This window comes from Lolium perenne, chromosome 7, assembly GCF_019359855.2.
Source record: "Lolium perenne isolate Kyuss_39 chromosome 7, Kyuss_2.0, whole genome shotgun sequence".
In the NCBI taxonomy this organism is placed as follows: Eukaryota; Viridiplantae; Streptophyta; class Magnoliopsida; order Poales; family Poaceae; genus Lolium; species Lolium perenne.
The window spans coordinates 253,103,585-253,126,627 of record NC_067250.2 but is presented as its reverse complement, the minus strand read 5'-3'; the positions used below and the strand labels follow the sequence as shown (position 1 = coordinate 253,126,627).

At 44.6% G+C, this 23,043-nt stretch overlaps 1 protein-coding gene and 1 long non-coding RNA gene across 3 annotated transcripts in view; one reads left to right on the top strand and one right to left on the bottom strand.

Annotated features, from left to right (window-relative positions):
- The window catches only part of LOC127313360 (protein FLUORESCENT IN BLUE LIGHT, chloroplastic-like), a 39,310-nt gene that overhangs the window by 6,924 nt on the left and 9,343 nt on the right, over positions 1–23,043 (bottom strand). The gene's annotated exons all lie outside the window — the stretch shown is intronic.
- Positions 9,241–21,535, top strand: LOC127313362 (uncharacterized). Of its 2 annotated transcripts, XR_007858937.2 has the most exons (10): positions 9,241–9,744; positions 10,323–10,495; positions 11,877–13,634; positions 13,712–13,839; positions 15,547–15,623; positions 15,772–15,941; positions 16,420–16,524; positions 16,651–16,794; positions 17,193–17,259; positions 17,379–21,535. It is a non-coding gene; the product is annotated as an uncharacterized lncRNA (long non-coding RNA). The 2 variants fall into 2 exon arrangements; XR_007858936.2 differs by having other exon boundaries at positions 15,547–15,941.

Sequence of the window (23,043 nt, the reverse complement as noted above, 5' to 3'; positions counted from 1 at the left end):
GGCCAAAATCCAAAATCATTTGGCAAACTCCAGCGCGGGAAAAGATGAACTCATGCTTAATTGCCTACGCATCGATTCCATTTTAAGGAAATTTGGGTCTTCCTCTGCAAGAAAGCAAGAATTGGACCACGTTGTGGAAAGTGAAAGAACCATGGCTCCGAGCGCTCCATCTAGGATCGCTGACTTCCTTTCCTTTACGTTGGGTTCCTTCATGTAAATGTAAAGCTCCTTCCTTTACGTGTGCCCCTCGATTTTCTGCAAATTGCAAGGAAACATAAGAGCAACTCCAATAATCTAGTTGGTTTAAGCAAGATATCATGTTATTTATAGTCAACCTGTAGCCAACAAATATAATAGTTGGCTATAAGAATGTATTATTTTCTTAATGGATGGCCCATCTTTCATTGACACAACTTGCCTAGCAGCACGTGCTATGCATAAGAGCTCACTTAGAGTCATTCCAATAGTATAGCCAACTGCTGGCTATAACAAGATGACATGTTATTTGTAGTCACCATATAACTAACATTTATAATAGTTAGCTATAAGAATGAAGTACTTTACTAACATATGTCCCATATTTCACTCTCACAAAGTGCCTAGGAGCACGTGCAATAGCTGGCTATTGTATAACAACCCACCATCTTCTCTCTCCCCTTCCCTCTCCTCCAACTCACCTAAATATATTATTTAATGTCATATAGTTAGCTGACTGGACCCTATTGTACTTGCTCTTACACTCTCTCTCTACTCTTCTCTCTTCTCCAACTAGACACAAATATATTATTTTAATTTTTGTAGCCAGCTGACTAGAACTTATTGTACTTACTCTAATAAACGTATAATAATATACTACTCCATTATGTAATTTCACATGAGAGAATTCTGAAATGAAATTGATTTCACAGGCGCTACCACCATATCCAAATCACAACATGTAATCAATTCCCACCAAGTATATTACACATCGAAAAATTAGATACAAATCAAATATCTCCGCTAAACTGCTTTTCCTTTTTTTTTCATTCCGACAAGCTGAGTTTAGTTACAAAACAAGCTTGCATCTACGGCGGCGGCGGGCGTGGGCACGGGCCGCATCTACGTCAGGCGACCGGCAGGAGCTTCGCTAACATGGACGTGGGGGAGGCCGAGACGGGGCTGCGGCGGCTGGGATTTGGAGGCGTGGCGGCGGTGCTGGCTCAGGGGGGATACGGAGGCCGCGAGATGGGGAACGATCGAGTCACAGAGAAGTTTGGTGGGTCAAGTCCTTTTCTTTTCCTCCTCTTCTGCTTTTGAATTTTCTGACGCGGGGTCCTGCGTCCTGAAAATTCGTCCCAAACACAGAAATGTACTTTGTTTTGGTAAGCATGAGAAAAAAGGTCTCCTCACGATGACACTTTGGATTTCCTTGGCCCGTTTGGGGAAGGTCGAGTCCAAAATATGTATATGCAGCGTTGCACCTGGAATTTCCTCCATGTGGCCACCTGCCTGGAGCACGGAAATATCCTGCAACCATCAATAAGTTAAAATTTATTTATACGCAACATAGTTTGGGACGGAGGGGGTAGTAATATACCAACTAACGAAGTGCCGATACCTGCGGTGGCCTATTCTTCCTCGCTCAAACCCAATGTGTTTTAAGAAACCCAATCGCTATTTCAGATGACTAGTTATTTTTTTCTCATACCACTCTTTTGTAGCGTCTTGGTGTGTCTTTTACTGTTCCGACGGTTGTGTGCATCTTTGGTATGCAGGTATTAGGTGTATTGCTTAAATAGTCTGAGCAGTAAAACCCTTTATCGAGAAATTGTGGAATTGCCAACTTTGTTACATCAGGCTTTTAGGTGTATTGCCTCTGGTTCACAATGTAAAATGTTTTGGTAGGCTAGTTTATAAACAGATGTGCTACAAATATATAATCTTTGTTTCCATCTTTGTAGATGCATATATAATGATCCCCGTAACCAGCGACCATGCTCATCATAGTCGTCATCATTCCCAGCTTTGACCTCCTCATGGACCACCCAGGCATCATTCGACGAAACCACATCCTCCTCGGTATGTGATTCTCCAGCTGATCCATCTCCGGAGGATACACATGAGACACTCCATCAGATGTGCGTGAAAAGTTCAAATCCTATATGGCTTTAGGTTTTGAGATAGCAGCACAAGGAAAAATTAGGCATATAGACTCTCCTAAAGGGGCCCACGAGTTAGACCTCGGACCCGCTGACTAAACTGTCTTCTTCAACTATTTGTCTCCCTCGGACCCGCTGACTAAATTTTGCGGCGGAGCTCGTTAGACCTCCGCCCGCCCCGGGAGACACGGTCACCACGGGAGAGGGTGGCGGAAGCTTCGAGTTGAGGCTCATCGCGCCGAGATCCGGCGGTGGCGTTGCATTGAGGGATGACCAGTAACACTCCCCTCTTGCATGGAGTCCCCATGTTGGTATAAAATGATGGCATGCATGAATATGAAGAACCGATCGACAACTATAGAGTGGCACCGCCTTCACAAATATGATTCTATCGCCTAAGATTTTAGACGTATAATATCAAGCCCCCATTTTCAAGGTCGTTGGCCCAAGTCTCGCGGAAGTTTCACTCATGAGGACACATTTCATGTGCCTTGGGGTCAAGGACAATCACACTAAAATTTTCAAACCTTGGATTGAAATAATCTTCCTTTCTTTTATTGTTTGTATATATAAATTGACATCTTTCTACGTGTTTCATTTTCCTATGACTTATTACAACTAAAACAAAGAGAAAAGTCACATGAAATATAACCACTTTTGACGGAAATTAATGGGGTTGATGACACATGGCCCTCTAATGGGGTTTCGTCTCAAAGCGTGAGGGAGGGTTACTAGCACTCCCCTCTTGCATGGAGTCCCCATGTTGGTATATAATGATGGCCTGCATGAATATGAATAACTGATCGACACCTATAGAGTGGCACTTGCTTCAACAATATGATTCTCTTGCCGAAGATTTTAGACTTACAATGTCAAGGCCCCATTTTCCAGGTTAGTGGCCCAAGTCATGCGGTCACTCATGAGGCCACATTGCATGTGTATTGGGTAAAGCGCGAGGACTCACAAATTTTCAAATCTTGGATTGAAATAATCTTCCTTTCTTTCATTGTTTTTATATATAAATTGACATATATTTTACATGGTTCATGTTCCTATGACTTATCCCAATTGAAACAAAGAGAAAACTCAAATGAATTATAACCACTTTTAACGGAAAATAATGGGTAGATGACACGAGGCCCACTAATGGGGTTTCGTCTCAAAGCGTGAGGGATGGTTAGTAGCACTCCGCTCTTGCATGGAGTCCCAATGTTGGTATATAATAACAGTATGCATGAAGATGAATAACCGATCGATAACTATAGAGTGGTACCTGCTTCACAGATATTATTCTCTCGCCGAAGATTTTAGACTTATAATGCCAAGCCCTCAATTTCTAGGTCAGTGGCCCAAGTCTCGCGATCACTCATGAGGCCACATTGCATGTGCATTGGATCAAGGACAAGGACTCAGAAATTTTCAAATCTTGGACTGAAATGATCTTCCTTTTTTTCATTGTTTGTATATATAAATTGCCATATTTTTATGTGGTTCATATTCCTATGAATTATCCCAATTGAAACAAAGAGAAAAGTGACCTAAACTATAACCACTTATGATGGAAAATAATGGGTAGATGACACGAGGCCCACTAATGGGGTTTCGTCTCAAAGTGTGAGGGAGGGTCAGTAGCACTCCCCTCTTGCATGGAGTCCCAATGTTGGTTTATAATGACGGTATGCATGAAGATGAATAACCGATCGACAACTATAGAGTGTCACCCGCTTCACAAATATGATTCTCCCGCCAAAGATTTTAGACTTATAATGTCAAGCCCCCATTTTCCAGGTCAGTAGCCCAAGTGTCTCGCGGTCACTCGTGGAGCCACATTGCATGTGCATTGGGTCAACGACAAGGACTAAGAAATTTTCAAATATTGGATAGAAATAATCTTCCTTTCTTTCATTGTTTGTATATATAAATTGCCATATTTTTATGTGGTTCATGTTCCTATGACTTATCCCAATTGAAACAAAGAGAAAATTGACATAAACTATAACCACTTCTGACGGAAAATAATGGGTAGATGACACGAGGCCCACTAATGGGGTTTCGTCTCAAAGCGCGGGGGAGGGTCAGTAGCACTCCCCTCTTGCATGGAGTCCCAATGTTGGTATTTAATGACGGTATGCATGAAGATGAATAACCGATCGACAACTATAGAGTGGTACCTTCTTGACAAATATTATTCTCCCGCCAAAGATTTTAGACTTGTAATCTCAAGCCCCCATTTTCCAGGTCAGTAGCCCAAGTCACGTGGTCACTCGTGAGGCCTCATTGCATGTGCATTAGGTCAAGGACAAGCACACTGAAATTTTCAAATCTTGGATAGAAATAATCTTCCTTTCTTTCATTGTTTGTATACATAAATTGACATATTTTTAGGTGGTTCATGTTCCTATGACTTATCCTAGTTGAAAAAAAAAGAGAAAACTCACATGAAATATGATCACTTTTGACGGAAATAATGGGGTAGATGACACGAGGCCCACTAGTGGGAGTTTCGTCTCAAAGTGTGAGGGATGGTCATTAGCACTCCCCTCTTACATGGAGTACCCATTTTGGTATATAATGATGGTATGCATGAAGATGAATAACCGATCGACAACTATATAGTGGCACCTGCTTCAAAAAATATGTTTCTCTCGCCGAAGATTTTAGACATATAATGTCAAGCCCCCATTTTCCAGGTTAGTGGCCCAAGTACTGCGGTCACTCATGTGCATTGGGTCAAGGACAAGGACTCTGAATTTTTCAAATCTTGGATTGAAATAATCTTCCTTTCTTTTATTGTTTGTACATATAAATTGACATATTTTTTAAGTGGCTCATTTTCCTATGACTTATCACAACTGAAACAAAGAGAAAAGTCACATGAAATATTACCACTTTTGACCGAAAATAATGGGGTAGATGAGACGAGGCCCACTAATGGGGGTTTCGGAGGGTCAGTAGCAATCCCCTCTTGCATGAAGTCGCAATTTTATTATATATTGAGGGTATGCATGATGATGAATAACCGATCGAAAACTATAGAGTGGCACCTACTTCAAAAATATGATTCTCTCGCCGAAGTTTTAGACATATAATGTCAAGCCCACGTTTTCTAGGTCAGTGGCCCAAGTCTCGCGGTCACTCACGGGGCCACATTGCATGTGCATTGGGTCAAGGACAAGGACTCAGAAATTTTCAAATCTTGGATTGAAATAATCTTCCTTGATTTTATTTTTTGTATATATAAATTGACATATTTTTACATGGTTCATGTTCCTATGACTTATCCCAACTGAAACAAAGAGAAAAGTTGCATGAAATATAATCACTTTTGATGGAAAATAATGGGGTAGATGACACGAGGCCACTAATGGGGTTTCGTCTCAAAGCGTGAGGGAGGGTCTATAACACTCCCCTCTTGCATGGAGTACCAATGTTAGTACATAATGACGATATGAATGAAGATGAAAAACCTATCGGCAATTATAGAGTGGCACCTGCTTCAAAAATATTATTCTCCTGCCGAAGATTTTAGACATATAATATCAAGCCCCCATTTTCCAGGTCAGTGGCCCATGTCTCGCGGCCACTCTAGAGGCCACATTGCATGTGCATTGGGTCAAGGACAAGCACACTAAAATTTTCAAATCTTGGATTTAAATAATCTTCCTTTCTTTTATTGTTTGCGTACATAAAATGACATCTTTTTACGTGGTTCGTGTTCCTATGACTTATCCCAATTGAAACAAAGAGAAAAGTCACATGAAATATAACCACTTTTGATGAAAAATAATGGGGTAGATGACACGGGGCCCACTAATGGGGGTTTCATCTCAACGCGTGAGGGAGGGTCAGTAACACCTCACGATGGCAATTTTATCCACGGATCCGGGCATCGACGGATATCCGGCCCGTTGGGCACGGGTATGGAAGGCCGATTGTGTCCACGGATTTCATGGGGCGGATATCCAATAATTAATGGAGCGGGCACGGGCAAAGGTTTTGCCCCGTGGATATTCGATGGATATCCGGGTAATATGTCGGACCCACATGTCAGTGATACATAGGATTTTAACTAGTCTAGCTTCCCCTCATTTATAAGGCCCAAATCACCAGTAGCCCTTAATTGAAGCATTACGATTTTATACTCTAGTAATCTAGTTGTACCAACAGCCGCATCCCTTAAAAAAACAGCCGCATGAGCATGACTTCACGAGGCACGAGTCTCCCGTGAGAGTCCCCTCGATCTCCCTATCGGTAATTGCTCCGCCTCCTCGATCTCTCTAATCCTTAAACCGCTCAACCTCCCTCATCGTTAAATAGATGGATTCTCCTCCCGTGAGAGTCTCCTCGCCAATCCTCTGTCAATCCTCTCCCACGCCACGAGGAATGGTGCGATCGTGTGAGATTTGATATATTATAAGTACTATGTGATTGATATATTGTGCCTTTGATATTCCTATGAATTTTCGACAAAATTATTGATGAAATGCTACCGAAATAATGTCGAAATGCTGCCAAAATATTCATGTTAGCTTATTATTGCTGAAATGCAAGTGAAATATTGCTGAAATGCTACTGAAATTTTATGGGCATGGATATCCATGGATATCTGGGTATCCAGCGGATTTGAATTTGGAGTGACATCCATGCCCATGGATAATTTCATGGGCGGGGCAGAGCGAGGTTGATGGATTTGGGCATGGATCTGGTTTTTCTATATCCGTCCAAACCCGCTCCATTGCCATCCTTAGTAACACCCCCCTCTTGCATGGAGTCCTAATATTGGTATCTAATTAATGATGCGATGCATAAATATGAACAATCGACCAACAACTATGGAGTGGCTCCTGATTCACAAATATGATTCTCTCGCCGTATATTTCAAACTTATAATTTCAAGTCCCCATTTTCAAGGTCAGTGGCCCATGTCTCGCGGATGATTCACTCATGAGGCCACATTTGTATGTGCATTGGGTCAAGGACAAGCACACTAAAGTTTTCAAATCTTGGTTTGAAATAATCTTCCTTGCTTTTATTGTTTGTGTATAGAAATTCACATCTTTTTACGTGGTTCATGTACCTATGACTTATCCCAATATAAACAAAGAGAAAAGTCACATGAAATATAACCACTTTTGACAGGAAATAATGGGGTAGATCACATGGGGCCCACTGATGGTGGGTTCGTCTCATAGCATGAGGAGGGTCAGTAACACTCCCCTATTGTATGGAGTCCCAGTGTTGGTATATAATGATGGTTTGCATTAATATGAATAACCGTTTGACAACTATAGAGTGACACCTGCTTCACATAACTAGGAGCAAAAATTGTGGGGGACACATAACAGGTTGTCGCTTGAAATCACGTGAGGGAGGGTCAGAAAGTGTTTCCCTATTTCATGAGGTACTAACATGGGTCTATAATGGTGATGTAAAGAGGAAAAGAAAATATACAACCTCGAAGTGGCACCGTCTTCACAAACATGACCAACTCGTAAGAAAAAAATGGACTTATAGGGTGGCACTCTAATTTCGAGGTCACCGACCCAACTCTTGTAATAATTTGACCTCTTTTATGGTTATTCATGTTTCTATGACCCAGTCTAACACGGAGGTACCTAAGGCCGACGTGTAAAAATATATCTATGTGGTTTACAGAGCCGTGATCCAAAAGTTGTATGTGACAAGCTTTAGTTTGAGAACACACTTGTATAGACTTCGAGCCTACTATTGTACATGATGCCTACAAGATTTCTATAGATAAAATCACACATGCTCAGTTGGTTGTATCATTGAAGTGGCTCTTATGGGGCGACACTCCAATTTAGAGGCCGCCAACCCAACTCTTGTAAGAACTTGATGTCTTTGGTGATTCTTCATGATTTTATGATTTAATTTAACACGTAGGTACCTAAGGCCGACGTGTCTATTCCCTCCATTCTAGTGAACATGGTATATATTTTTTGGTCAATATTTCGCAGTATAATAAGGTGAAGGGTCCACTTTACTTGTGTCCTCCGAAAACTACTCCTCCTAGCCCCATCAAATCCACCCAAATTACCTAAACAAGGGCAAATAGTAGAGGTCAAACTAAACAATGGCAAATTGTAAAGTGCCAAAGTAAAGCGGGGCAAAAAGTAAAATTCTCCATCACATGTCTCTACATTTTCTCTCCCAACCCCGCGCCTTGCAGTAGGCTACCCAAAACTGCACGTCGCAGACCACCCATGTCTGCACCGCTCGCCGCCGAAGCACCAACGCCCTGTCCCCAGCCTTTCCTCTGGCCGACGAAGTCCCTCGCGCATTCAACCGCGCCCACTTAAGGAACACTAGCTGGCCCCCGGCGATGCGGCCCGTCCCTGCTTAGGCGACCATCCTTCCGGCCAGACCCCAGAAGCAGCTGGAGTTGGGGCGCTGTCATCGTGCCGCAGATGTGCTCCCTATCTATCGCATCCCCAGCTTGATTTGCCAGCCATTGGCGACCAACCAACAACATCAACATTTCAGAGTAGAGCTTCTGCTACTTGGGGAGCTTGCAGGAAGAGATGCCCTTCAAATGGGGCTCATTAAGCATGTTGGTGATGGGTTCCTCAGCTTTTATTTGAAATGATAAATGGATCCATGGGACTGAGTCGATGCAACCATCGACGCAGCTTGGAGAGAAAGATGAATAGGAGAATCTTAATACGGGTTGTTTGATTATGAAATAAGATAAACTTCATTGATACGATAATATGGAGAGGGAGGTAGGGCTCGCAGGTTTCTAATTGCATGTGCATTTGTTTATAATAATCCGTAGCATGCATGCACACCATGTACTATGAGCTAAAATATTTAGGCAAGTAACTTTTGCCACACCCCAAATTGATTACCCGGATTACTTGCTATAAACTAGGCAGTTGATTGGGTAAAAACAAATGCCCCGTTCCATCAATAATTTTCAGGATGGCTCTCCCCTATAAACTAGGAAGTTGATTGGGCGGGGCAAAACATAACACTCACCCCTAAAATCACGACACATTAATCGCTTCCCAAATTTTGTACACTACTCAGCTTGATCCCCTATAAACTAGGAAGTTGATTGGGATTAGCCCTTGGACAAAATCGTCACCCACCACTCTACCAGATACCACCAGCGCCTCCTCCCTGCCACCGAACCCATTTCCTCCACATCCGCCGCAGGCTACATACGCTGCCACCGCCGGCAACTCCTCGCCCGCCGACCGCCTCCCCGGAACCCCCTCTCTCTATCCCACCGATTGGAGCCACCCAAATCGGGCACCCCCGGAGAAAGCCTCGTCCTTTTTCCTCCATGGCGGGCGGCGGCGCGGCAGAGGATGTTGGTGAGGCGGAGGGAACATTGGGCGTCACCGGCGGAGGAGCAGGGGGTCTAAGATGACGGTTGCACCCCTGTAGCGGGTGGTGGTCACCGGGGCGGCTCCGCGCGGGGCAGATGAGTCCGGCCAGCGACCCTCCGATGGCAGCAGCCACGGCGGATGGTCGTGGTGGGGGACAGAGAGTTGGTTGCCTCCCCGCACAAGGGGAGCAACCAGTAGGATCAGGCCTCGCGCGGGGCAGATGTTCTCGACTCCGACATTGGCATCTGAAGGTCGAAATCTTTCTCTGTCTTCCTATGATTTTGGTGCTGAATATTGCTATTCAGTCAAGTGTTGTGCAAATCGTTGATGCATGTGGTACCCAAAAGGAACGATTAAACAGTTTTGCGTGTCTGCTTATTGCATCTCTGGGGCCACATATTGAATTTGTTCAAAAATACAAACAGAATGATTAAATAGTTTTGCTTGTATGCTTAATGCATCTGTGTCTGTCACATATTGTATTTGCTGAGATACAAATCACTAAATTTGTTTTTTAAATGGTAGCGCAGAAAGTAGTAGAGGCTAGAATCTCTTGTTCATTTGTTGGTTCGATTGTTATACATTTGTGTTTTGCTTGCGCTGATATGAACTAAGACTAGCAGCGGATGATTTTTTTTAGTGGTACTTGGCTGAATCTATAGCAAAGTGCGTAGTGTTAATAATATCCATGCTTAATTCTGTAGCGAATTTGATGCATAGTAGTTCCTGATAACTTGAGTTGGGCATCTCCTGTGTTTGATTTATGTGCATGCTTTGTTCATTTTACTCCCACAAATATTTTCTCATGCACAATGTGTTCCTGGTGTAGATGATTCCATTGGTTCATGGTCTTTGTGCTCCTGCTCTAGCCTCCTCACTGTTCCAACCAAGACCTGAGAGGCGTGTGAGCACCTCTGACCCGGCAAAGCTGATGATCCGAGCATGCTGCTGCTGCTGCTCCTTGCCTTCACCGACAGCCCTTCTTCTGCCAAAGGAGGAGAGGTAGTAAATCCCTCATTCATATCTATGTTTGTTTTCTGTGTTGGGGTAGTAAGAGCTTGCCTTTTATTTTTTAACCCAACACAGAATAATAATTTGAGCACATCGGATGCTTCATGAATTGCTTCATGCATGGGTTGGTTCAGTTAGGTATCAGTGTATGCCTCCTAATTTTGTTTGATGTACATGTTTTTTACAATCTAAAAACCAGAACAAAAAGGAGAGCTTTAGAAATTATGACAATGCTACTCAAAGTGGTAAAGAGAAAGAAATAAATCATTATAACAAGACATGTATAGAAAATTAGGTATAACAACGATGCTCATTGAATCTGTACTGTCACTTCATTGGAGAAAATAAAGTTGGATCTCTATCAACTGATGCCATCTTTCAGTGTTTTTTCTCTCTTCCTTATACAGTTAGGGATGAGGTGGGTGGTGCATACAGATGTATAGCCGTGTATATCTGGGTAAATATACACATGTATAGTTCTGTAAAATCTGTTATGGTGAAAATATATGGCATTTTTGAGTTATCGAAATGTTTATTTCCGCTGGCTGATTGTTTGATCCTTTTGAAATTAGTGCTTGGTTTCGCAATAACTCCCGAGTCCTAGTGGCTCTTTGGTGTTAGTTTGTATCGGGCATACCTGCGACACTTTTTGTGCATGATTATTACTTGACAACTTGTATGCTCCAAAGGAAGAACCTGTATATATATTGCTTTGGTCCTGTGTTGGGAGTATTGTCTGGAGCTTAATTTTCTTGCTGCTGCTTTTGTCGTGTACATGGAAAGTTTATTCCTAAATATGCGCATCCATACTGAGTTGCTTCTCTGATGAAGTGGTCTTGTGATCCCTACACTTGTGGGTTTTGGTGATCCCTATACTCTTGTATTTATTTAACTTGTTGTTTGGTCGAGTTGATGAATGTATAGCTTAAATCTGGCTTGCATCGCATGCGGGCTGAATTAAGCTGGAGCTTTTTGGAGCTGATCTGGACTAGTGGTTCAACAAAGTAGTTAGATATTTTGTCAGTTAAAGCCTGAATGCATACAATATTTGTCTCAGTTTTGTCAGTTACAATTTGTAGAAGAATGTATTGCTGGGAATCTGTTTCACCATGTACTGTCCTTGTTGCGAATGGGCATAATTGGTCCATTTGCCGGTTTATTGCGAATGGCCTAATTGCTGTTTGTTATTTCTTTGTCGTCTGCACCATTAGAAGATGTAGTGCAGAATGTACAGAGTTGGTTCATTACCTCTCTTAGCATCATTTTTTGAAGCAGTAGCTGGTTGGAAGTTGAGATGGTGAAATAATGATTAGTAATTGTAACCTTTCCCGGTTGGAGGTTAATCTTTGTTGGCCCTGGTGTTGTCTTGCAGGTTCCAGTTGGCAACAGAGGAGGCTGGAGAAGCACGAGGTTGCTTTGGCGGAGGTCTCTAGTTCGTGTACATACATGTTTAAGGTGAGCTTGTCTGGACGTGGCGGCGGTGTTTTTATATGTTTGGAATGTTAAACCTGGAGGTGGAGTTGTTTGTATCTGAAAATAGAGGTTTTTTTTTTGTTATAATGTTGCTGGTTGTAATCGTTGGAGCCGGTAGTAATGAACATGGTGTTGATAACAATAATGGGGCGTGGCTCGTCTGCAGTAGCATTATTACTGTACCCATACAGTAATGAAATTATCAACCATCCGATCGCATTTCCAACGACGTAGCCAGTCTTCTATTTCCAGCAAAACCTGATTATCTTCTTCCTCTGCACGTATCAGCCTATCAGGCCGCCGTGCCGCGCTACTCAATACATCAGCGCGCAGCAGGCAACTAACCCATGGATTCACTGTCTGCGTCGCGCCGCCCGGGATGCTGGCCACGGATCTAAAACAGCAGGAGATAGTGTGGTGCAGTCCATGGCCCGCTGGTGTTCTGCTACGAGCAGAAAGACCCGTCAATCCGTCATCCTCCGGCGCAGACGTACTCCGGTCGAACTGCTCGAGCTGGGTGGTTGAGGCTTGATTCCTTGTCGAGCTACCACTGCTGGCGGCTTAATGCCTTGACGTGGTACTTTCCCAAGCGCCGCCGGATGTCCGTCCCTCGTCGGAGCCGTGTGCTCCATTCCTAGCGATGGACAATGGCAACGCACGACGATGGCTACTGATTGCATGTTTGGTGCAACGAGAAAGAACAAGGGAAGAAGAACACATTAAAAGGAGCGTTTGAGACTGCCGTTGGATGTAACTGAATGGTAGATCAAGTACATTACTGTACGGGTACAGTAATAATGCTACTGCAGACGAGCCACGCCCCAATAATGTAAAGCTTAATGATGATAGTGCGGAATGTTGCGAAATTACTCATGCTTCCGTTTCCACTGTCGTGAAAATTCGGGAGAAGTTAAAGCTGTGGATGGCGTCATTCCTTGGTATTCCCCGTGAATCAAATTCCCAAAATATCGGAAACACGGATCGCTTATCTGCGTTGCGGAATTAAGGAATGATGAATGATGATGACTTTAGACGGAGAGATTTCATGCAACAAGTAAACACGATTTCAGGAGCAAGAATGGAAAGTAATTTCGCTGCAACATCTCTACATGCAAGAATGGCTCCTTAAGAATTGGGAAGGTTGGTTATTGCGTTGCATGGAGGAGGGATATACTCCATGAAAATTAAGTACAGTAACAAATCACGCGCCTTGTTAGGGGGTTAGAATGATTTCCTATCGATGAAAATTTTTAGGAGCAAGAATGGAAAGTACTATACTAGGATGGAATTATCAGGCTCTTTCGGCGTCTCAAAAGTCCTCCCTTTTCTCCCCAACACCGCTCGTCGCTCGCCGCCGCAGCGCCCCGTCCCCAGCCTATCCTCCGGCCGACCAAGTCCGTCGCGCAGTCAATCCCGCCCACAAACGGAACCGTTGCCGGCCACCGTCGATGCGGCCCGTCCCGGATCCGGCGACCACCCTTCCGGCAAGACCCCGCAGCGGCTGGAGCTGGGGCGCCGCCGTCCCGCCGCCGCAGATGTACATTCTTGACGCGCGCGGCACCCGTGGGCGACCAACCACCAGCTGATGCTGAATCCATCCGGCGCTGCATCAAGACCTTCTCCACGGCGACCACGCGCGTCGACCTCACCCGCCACGGTAACCTCCGGACCCCGTCCCCTCCCCGCGTCCATACCTCGATTAATTTCGTCACCCCCTACCCCTGTCCCGTGCAGGCAGGTAACCGGAAGCGGATCAAGGACGGCCTACTGCAAGGGCAATGAGAGCCCGACCGGCGTCCGGAGCTCCTCCTCCACGCAGAAGGGCTCGACCACTCAGACCTCTTCCGCCCACCAAATGCCAGGTCCGTTCCCCGCACCCCACGATTCCACTCTAATTTTTCCTCTTCGATACCCGGCCATAATCGCTCCAGCCGCACAGTAGCCCGCTTCTCTCTGTGTGTGCATCTCACCATTTCCATTTCGACCTTGTGGTAGTGTTTCGCTTCCTTGCGGGATCACGGCGGCGAACATGGGCGGGCACAGACAATTTGCAATCGGTATTCAAACTCAAAAAAATATTCCAAGGAAAAAACTTGAAGGGTAAATAACTGTACAATACAACAATACAAACATAAAGATTAACAAATTATTCAATATAAACGGAAAGGTTTGAGAATTTTCAATAATGACATCATCACAAAATAGTAGATAAATGACATGACAAATTATTCAATACTAAACAGAAAGGTTCACATTTTTTCCATGTATAATCTAAATTGGAAGAGCAGTTGCTGATTTACTAGGCTCGACCACTCAGACCTCTTCCGCCCACCAAATGCCAGGTCCGTTCCCCGCACCCCACGAGGTTCCACTCTAATTTTTCCTCTTCGATACCCGGCCATAATCGCTCCAGCCGCACAGTAGCCCGCCTCTCTCTGTGTGCGCATCTCCTGCCCCACCATTTCCATTTCGACCTTGTGGTAGTGTTCCGCTTCCTTGCGGGATCACGGCGGCGAACTGTGTGCATGTTCGCTCACCCTGCGCGTTCGCGCGCGGTGGGGGTGGATACCCAAATATCCGAGGAGAGCCGTCGCGGCGCAGCACCTGTTCGCAGGCGGAGCTAGCATGTATTGATTGGTGTCAAATGACACCAATGAAATTTTGCTATTCCCTTTGCAAATGAAGCAATACTCTTAGAAATTCAAATTGACACCGGTATAATCTAAGGAATGACACCAATGAAGTATTTTCCTGGCTTCGCCCCTGCCTGTGCGCGCATTGTTATACATGCCGGTGGCGTCGGCGATGCCGCAGCCCCAAGCTAGCGCGCGTTATTAGGCCGCTTCCGGTTGGCGGCGCTGGCTCGCTTCATGTGTAGCCCTGTTCCGAATATTTGGCTTTGTACGGTTTATTTGCTGCTGGTGTACCTAGTAAAACGGGGTCAGCTTGTTGATCTCTGTATGCCAGCAATGGTGTCACGTGTAGGGACCTTTTGCGGATCACAGGGATGTATGTTTTGTACCTGAACATTTTAGAAGCAAGACGATTCTAATGGTTCAGTGTGTTGATGTTTCTCTTTTTGCGTTAATGTAACCCTTTAATTGACCAATCAGAATTATTTGACAAATTAACCTGAACATAGTCCTACTTTTTTTGTAAAAAAATTATGCCTTGGTCATTTTCTTGTAATTGCAGTCGCTGAAAACACTTATATTTACCATGCTGGGTAAACTACTTAATTCTTGATCATAATTTAGTAATTGCACGATTATGTACATGTATCAATGATTTTCTGAGCATCACACTGCAATAATTTGGCTGGAACTTTGCATGTTTCAACGTGCCCTTTGACAAAAAAAAAAAATTAGAACTCTCATGATTGGTCTTGAGAATAAATTTTGATGTTGCTGTAGGAATGGTGTGATCTGTAGTTTTGCCGCTGTTTTTTTTTTTGCATCCTGGAATCCTCATAATATAACAGAGTTTTCAATCTCATTATATTAGTGTGACATATAATTTTTACTGAGTTTAGGTCTGTATTTTTGTACTGAACTATATTTGTTGAGCAGGTCACTTTATCCTGCATATGGAGCTCATGACTACAACCATCAAATGCCTCAGTCTGCTCCTCAAGCGGAACCTTATGGTGACCATCCTTCCACACACCAATCATGTTCATACGACATTTTCCTGCAGTCAAGTTCGGCTTGCAGCTCATCTTACTTAAGTGTTCATACTGCACCTCACTAGAATTACCCTATAATGATCATCTTCACGTGTGTCATGTGTGATAGGGGCCTACCGAAGTTGAGAAGAAAGAGATGGCGCCACGGTTGCTTTGGCGACTTCTGGTGACCTTGGCCGGCAGGAGGCCTTGGCCGGCAGGAGGGCCGCAGAATCTTTTGTTGATCACGGGGATACGTGTTTTGTAGCTCAACATTTTAGAAGCAAGACAGTCCTAAAGGTTCAGTGTTGATGTTTCTTTATTTGCCGAAATGTGACCCTTGATTGACCAATCAGGCTTATTTGACAAACCTGAACCTAGTACTTAAAAAAAAAATCATGCCTTGGTCATTTTCCAGTAATTGCAGTTGGTGAAAATACTTATATTTACCATGCTGGATCAACTACTTAATTCTTGATCATATTTTAGTAATTGCATGACTCTGCACATGTATCAATGATCGTTCTGAGCATCACACTGTAATAAATTTGGCTGGAGCTTTGCTTGTTTAAACGTACCCTTTGGCAAAAAATTTAGAATTCTAATAATGGAACTTGAGAATAAATTTCGATGTTGCTGTACGAATATTGCGATCTGAAGTTTTGCCACTGTTTGCTGCATCCTGGAATTCATAATATAACAGAGTTTTATATCTCATTATACTAGTGTGACATATAATTGTTGTTGTTTATGTAACTGAACTATATTTGTTGAGCAGGTCACTTTATCCTGCATATGGAGCTCATGACTACAGCCATCAAATGCCTCAGTCTGCTCCTCAAGCGGAACCTTATGGCGACAATCTTCCACACATCGATCCGAGGTACTGAATCTTGTTCATACGACATTTTCCCTAAATCAAGTTCGGCTTGCAGCTCATCTTATTTAAATGTTCCTACTGCACCTCACTAGAATTAGCCTATAATTATCATCTTCACATGTGTGATAGGGGCCTACCGAAGCTGAGAAGAAAGAGCTGGCGCCACGGTGGCTCTTGGCGACTTTTGGTGACCTTGGCCGGCTTGGAGGCTTGATGGCAGAGCTGCAGGCCTAGCTGGTCTGTCCCAAGTTTCACCTCAGTGAGCGCGACAAGGTAGAGTTTTTTTTTCTGGAGCAATAGGCCTCCCGTACATTGCTCTATAAATTGTGGATGCACACAAGTGTTTATCTGCCAAGAAGATGCATGCCTTCTGGAAGTTTGTAACGATTCCTAGAGTGAAATTCATGGAAATATCCAGTTCTAGCTAGATGAGCATTTGCTAGTGCTACTGCCAGTTATCCTTTTGTTGTAACATGGTCCAATTTTAAAATTGTAAGTTTTGATATTAATTTCAAGTGGTGGAAATAGGGAGTTCAGAATTGGGTATGCGGGGAACTATATTTTGATTTCAGATTCACTCTTGTGTATGCAAGCCACTACTTTTCAGTAAATGCTGATTATAGATGCTTGTCCATGCATATCTTTTGCTGACACTTGTCTTTTTTTTGAAGATCGATGGGTTCAAGCTGGATAGACGATGGTTATTGTTGCAAGAAATAGAAAAGAAGACCTTATCAGGTGTAGTTTTGATTTACCCCCTTCTACGTTCTTTAAACAGTCCCAGTTAATTTTGACAGTCTAGTTGGTTATTGAAGTTCACATATAACAATAACTTGTATCATTTTGACCTGATACAGTGCATCCCATGCCCATGATTATTCGTTGCTGCTGCTTCACCACACACCCAAGAGGAGCAGGTTCGGGAGAAAGAAAGGGACCCAAAATAGAAACAAGGGAAAATAGAAAGATGAGACTCCAATTTACCCCGGGCTGGTGGTCATGTGATGTATGTGATTGTCCAAGTCATGTATTCAAAAGTTTGCTCTTGGATCCTAGCATCTAGCTGCTTCAAACGGGACAATGGATAAAATTGGTAATATTTTGGCCACATATTCAAGTTGGAAATATGTGCTACTGCAAAATGTATGTTATGAGAAATCTTTGCTTGAAAATTTGCTGGTATTAGAAATTTCCCAACTTGTTCATCTTCTAGTGCATGCCAAAGGGTGTATTACTAGCTGAGCCAAAGAAAGTCGATGGCTGACGTGACTGTGGCCCATGATCCATTGAAGGTCGTTGTGGCCGACTTAAATTTTGTCTCATGTGTTGCGGATGATTTATTCCTTATATGACAGGAGCATCCAAGCGGTTCAAGAAAAAATAGTAGCACTACTCTCTCCATACCGGATTAGAAGGCAATTAACCTGGCGCAGCGGGACCAAGGCAGAGGCTGATTGGTTGAGATTTGCTCCGTTAATCCATCTGCGGGAGTAATTAGAGGAGCCGAACCATCATTTTAGTCCCACGTTTGTTACCTGCATGGCTGAAATCTCGCACATGCAAAGATCGAATGCAGCGAGGCTACTCGGTTACTTCCAAACGCCATGCAAAGAAAAGGGAAGGACCAGAGCAAAAATAGGAAACTACCTCACGCTATACAGTAATTGAGGAGATTTAAATTCCGTTAATTGTCTAATAATTTGGTTTGCCTTCTAAGGAGAAAATTTCCTTGTAATCCGGTATGGAGGGAGTAGGGAGTATAAGATTGCCATGCCATAACATGGCAAGGCCATAACTAGGTATGGAAACTCAAAGGGAGGGAGCCATACCCACCAGAAAATGAGGAAATTAGTGAAGGAAGGTAACCAAGGAACTAATTAAAGACATGCCATGCCGTAACACCCGGCCATAACTAGGTGCTCTGACCCGGAATAATAGGACAACATCAAATCTGCCCAACAGAAAATGAGGAAATTAGTGAAGGAAGATAACCAAGGAACTAAAGATATGCTATGCCGTAACACCCGGCCATAACTAGGTGCTCTGACCCGGAATAATAGGCCAACATCAAATCTTCCCACCAGAAAATGAGGTGCCAACAACCAACTGGTATCAGCGCATGCAGTCCATGTCACCGATCCGCGTGATACCTATCTCAACCGTCCATCATTCCATCAAGCAACAGTGCAAGAGATGAGAGGGATGCGAGATGTCATTTTGTTCCCGCTCAAAATTTCCCCCAAGATATCAAACCTGGCTGGGTAGCCTCTATAAGTAGAAGCCTTTCGCCACGGACCGCGGGCGGGGTGCGCGAATGACTATGACTTAGACTTTGACTCTTGCTCGGAGAGAAGAGGAGAGGACACACGCTGCCATGGCTGGCGAATGGAGATGATGGTGGCCACGTTCGGTGGCGGCATGCAGATCAGGGTCTCGGCGAGGCGAGGATGGCAGGTCCCTCCCTCCGTCCGACCTCGTCTTGAGATCCAGCATGTAACCGAGATGGCTCATATATCTGTATTTTCTTAATTGGTTCGGTTCTTCCATTTGTGAATAGATTGGTTTGTTCCTGGTTTCTCTTGGTTTTTTGGGTACGAGAAATCAAAGCCCGGATTCCTTTTCTTTTTTAATTAGTTGCGTCTGGCAGCAGCGCGAGACGAGAAAGTCGGATCGGGTCCAGGAGTTGTTTTAGACGCGGGATTCTAGCTCCTTGTTCTTTTTTTTTCCTTCTTGGTACGATACGGTTGCTGTCCAATTCATGGAGTTTGATTTGCTTGCTGAAGGATATGCTGCTGCTTGAGGTGTGTATATGCTGCTGCTTGCTGAAGGATGGCCCCGTATTTATAGACACATCTCGATCCCAGCGGGAAAAAAAGATCATGTTGGCCCTTGAAATTCCATACTAATGACTTTTCCTAAGGATTGTAAGCTTTGGCAGCTTCTATGCATTCGTACATTTTGTCACTGAAAATATCGCTTCTGAGCAGACGTGATGACTCATTTTTCCACGGTTAGTCAATATGCATGCAAGAGAAACGAAGCAGCTAGCAGTTGACGGGACGGGACGACCCAACAAAGCGACGACGACGACTGCTGGGTTAACTTAATCGGGTCTCCGCCTCTCTGGTCCTCTTGCCACTCAGGAAAATATCCACTTGCCGGTATTCACCAAAATTAAAGAGAATTTTCTAGATATGGGTACTTCGATACTAAGGTACATATTTATCCGATCACTAATTAATTACAGCGGAGGGGAGAGTTCTTTTAGACTGTTCATTTACAATTTATTATTTTTGCCTAAGTTACATACTTTCAAATTTGGGTATAAAAAATAGCACGCGCATAGATACGTGCGTCCTCTACCTGCAACTTTTTTTAAAGAATTTTTGGAGAGCTAGAAACATAAATTTAGAGGCTGGCAAGTTACAGAGTTCATGTGTGCCCATTTCCCGCCGGGGGGTGAATGTGCGGACTGAGGGCCGGGGAAGAGGACCGGGAGCAGGGAGCAGGTGGAGGGAGTGAGGAAGGACCGGGAGGAGGTGCCAGAGAGTTGCGATCGCATGGTGATCAACCGCCTGAGTACGCCGACTGATCCAAATCAAGGGAAAAAGATTTAACATTTAGCCCGGTTGAGTGGGTGGAGACGCGGGAGAGAGAACCCGAAGGAGGGAGCGAGGAATCTGGAAGGAGAGATGGAGCGCGATGAGGCATGTGGGAGCTGCGGGGCGTGGGCGCGGGCATGGTGACCTGAGATGGTGCCTCCTGTACCCGCAATTTTTTTAATTTTTGAAGCGCAAGAAACTAAAATTCGGAGGCCGACAAGTTATATGGTTCATGAGTACCCATGTTTCGCTGCGTATTTTCGGCAAAATGATGAATTTTCAAGTTATATGCCGGGCTTCTAGCCTAGAGGCCAGAGGAATACCAATTCCACCCTGGTAGTTCATTAAACCAATTCCACCCTGGTAGTTCATTAAACTTAGTTGTTTTTCCATAACTCACTGACAAAATCATTTCATAGCATAGCTGAGCAACAACTAAATTTAATGGCGACAAAGAAGTCAAGTAGGGGTAGCTAGACTACTGGGATTGCATAGCAAGCATAGGACCCTACACATGTATACTACAAAAATTTCTACTGTGCATAGATAAAAACTGGGACTTTTGTGATTGGTGTGTCACCTGCCTGGATAAGGTGGAGACTTGGTACAATCTTCACAAGCACACGTGTTGCAGTCGGCACAATCACAATCTACAATCGGAAAACAATGCACCATAAGCATGGCGCTAAACATTGGCATGCACAAACAGAAAACATGAATGCAATATGTATCTTGAACATGATAACACCTCTTAGTTGTTCTCTGGTTGCTTACTACATGCATGATGCCATGGTCAAGTTTTATGGTTGGTTGAATTATTGCTAACCATCTATGTCGCACTAGCGAAGGGTAACTACCATTAGTTGTAAAAGATATTTTGGTATAGTAGATAAATGTTGATTTTGGTACTACTGGACAGAGGGTTCCATTTGCAAGCATGTGCAAAAAGAATCACTCAAAAATGATGTGTATTACTCATTTTATGGGTAAAGTACTGCAATTAGGCATTTAAATATGAATGGTTTTTAAACTTCTGCAAGTTCATATTTTATTGTTCCTTAATGTTCCTTATATTTTTACGATTCCAACGATATATGATTCGTGATTTTTGGACATACAGATCTCTGGATATGAATTTTGCAAAGCGCGGACTATCGAAAATCAAATTAAACGAAATCTAGGGTTGTGTCCAGGACATGTGGCGCAACACGATTGGTCTGTACCCCTTCGCCGCAGATCAGCGTTATAAGCCGTAGGATCTAACTAACATGTACGGCCTGGATCTGTTGATAGAAAAGGGAAAGAGAAATAAAAGAAAAAAGGGGGACCTATGTGGCGCAGAGGTGGCGGCTGACGAGGCGCTGACGTGGCGACGACGTGGATGATGACGTGGCCAGCGACGAGGAAGCTCACCGGCGGCAGCTCGGATGGCGGCCGGCGGCGGCGTTCCCGGTGTCTCCCGGCTTTGGCCGAGGCGTGCACGGGGTGCGGCGCGGCGAGAGCCTTCCGATGGTGGCCGCGGCGTGGTGTTGCGCTTCCCCGGGCGGCCGTGGCAGGCGGACGGAGGGGTGGCAGCTCCAGCGAGCAGTTTGGCAGCGGCCTGGCGGCGTGGGTGCAGGGGAAAAGGGGGGGAGGGGGAACGGAAGGAGGGGAGGCGGGCTTTAAAGGGGAGGGGAGCTCAGGGCCGAGGGGGAGGCGCGCGCGCGAGGGAGTGGGCGCGTGGGGTGGTGGCCGGGGTGGGGAACGTGGGCAGCGGGCGGGGGTTGGGGAAGAAACCCCTGACGGGTGGGGCCCGCGGCAGGAGAGAGAGAAGGGGGAGGGAAGGAGCGCGCGGGCCTGGCCGGCTGGGCCGGTCGGCCGACTGGGTCGGCCCAGTTGGGTCGGCCCCTTTTTTTTCTTTTCTTTTTCTATTTGTTTCTCATATTTGAATATGCATTTGAGGCACCAAAAATAAGCGGAAAAATACAAATAAGGTACCGATGGTTTCCGTGTGAAAAGGCCTTCACTATGAGACCACTTTTAAGATAAAATAAAACTTTTATAAAACAAAAATTTGGCATGCATGCCTATGTGGCTATTGTGCCATTTTGGTTTTGGGGTTTTGAAAAGAGCTTTGATATTTCCCTAAAATGCAATGGTGTCATGATGCTTATGAATGCAATGCATGAAGTTTGAAAATTTGAAAATTGGGATGTTATAGAATTGTAGGATTTTATTGATGATAATGTTTGTCGAAAAATTGCCCAAAAGATTGAAGATCTCTATTGGTGTCGTGCTACCTCTCTTGAATGATCTATGGATAATTCATGTTGATTGGAGAAGACCTTGAGTTCTATCAGTTTTATTCAGTTTTATTCAGCTGGGCATTTCATTTGGGGTTAATGTCCATCAAAGAAATTAAGAAGAAAGGAATGGAAAAAAGAAAGCAAAAGGAAAAAAGGGAAGAAACAAAGCTGGGCGTGGGCGCGGGGTGTGCCTTGGCCGGTGGTACCGTCGGTGGCAGGCCGGTGGTACCGTCGGTGGCAGGCCGGTACCACCGCCAGGCAGCCGCCAGTGGCACCGCTCGTGGTGCCGCCCTTGCTACCGGCAAAGCTAGGAGGGCTTCCGGTATGCCCCGACCCTATGCCGGTACCACGACCGGTACCGGTGCCAGTGGTACCGGCCACCCCAAGCCAGGGGCCGGTGGTACCGCTCTGTCCGCTCCCTGCGGCCGCCACGCCCCCGCTCGGCTGCCTCTCCGACACGTCATCGAGCGCGGCCGGTAGTACCGACCCAATCTTGCCGGTACTACCGGTCAGGAAATTTTCAACGGCTCGGTCCAACGTGGGGCATATAAAAAGAGCTTCTTCTTCCTCAATCAAGTCAACTTTCCTGCATATCTTCTTGACCTCCATTGCTAGAGCTTCATTTCTCTAGATCT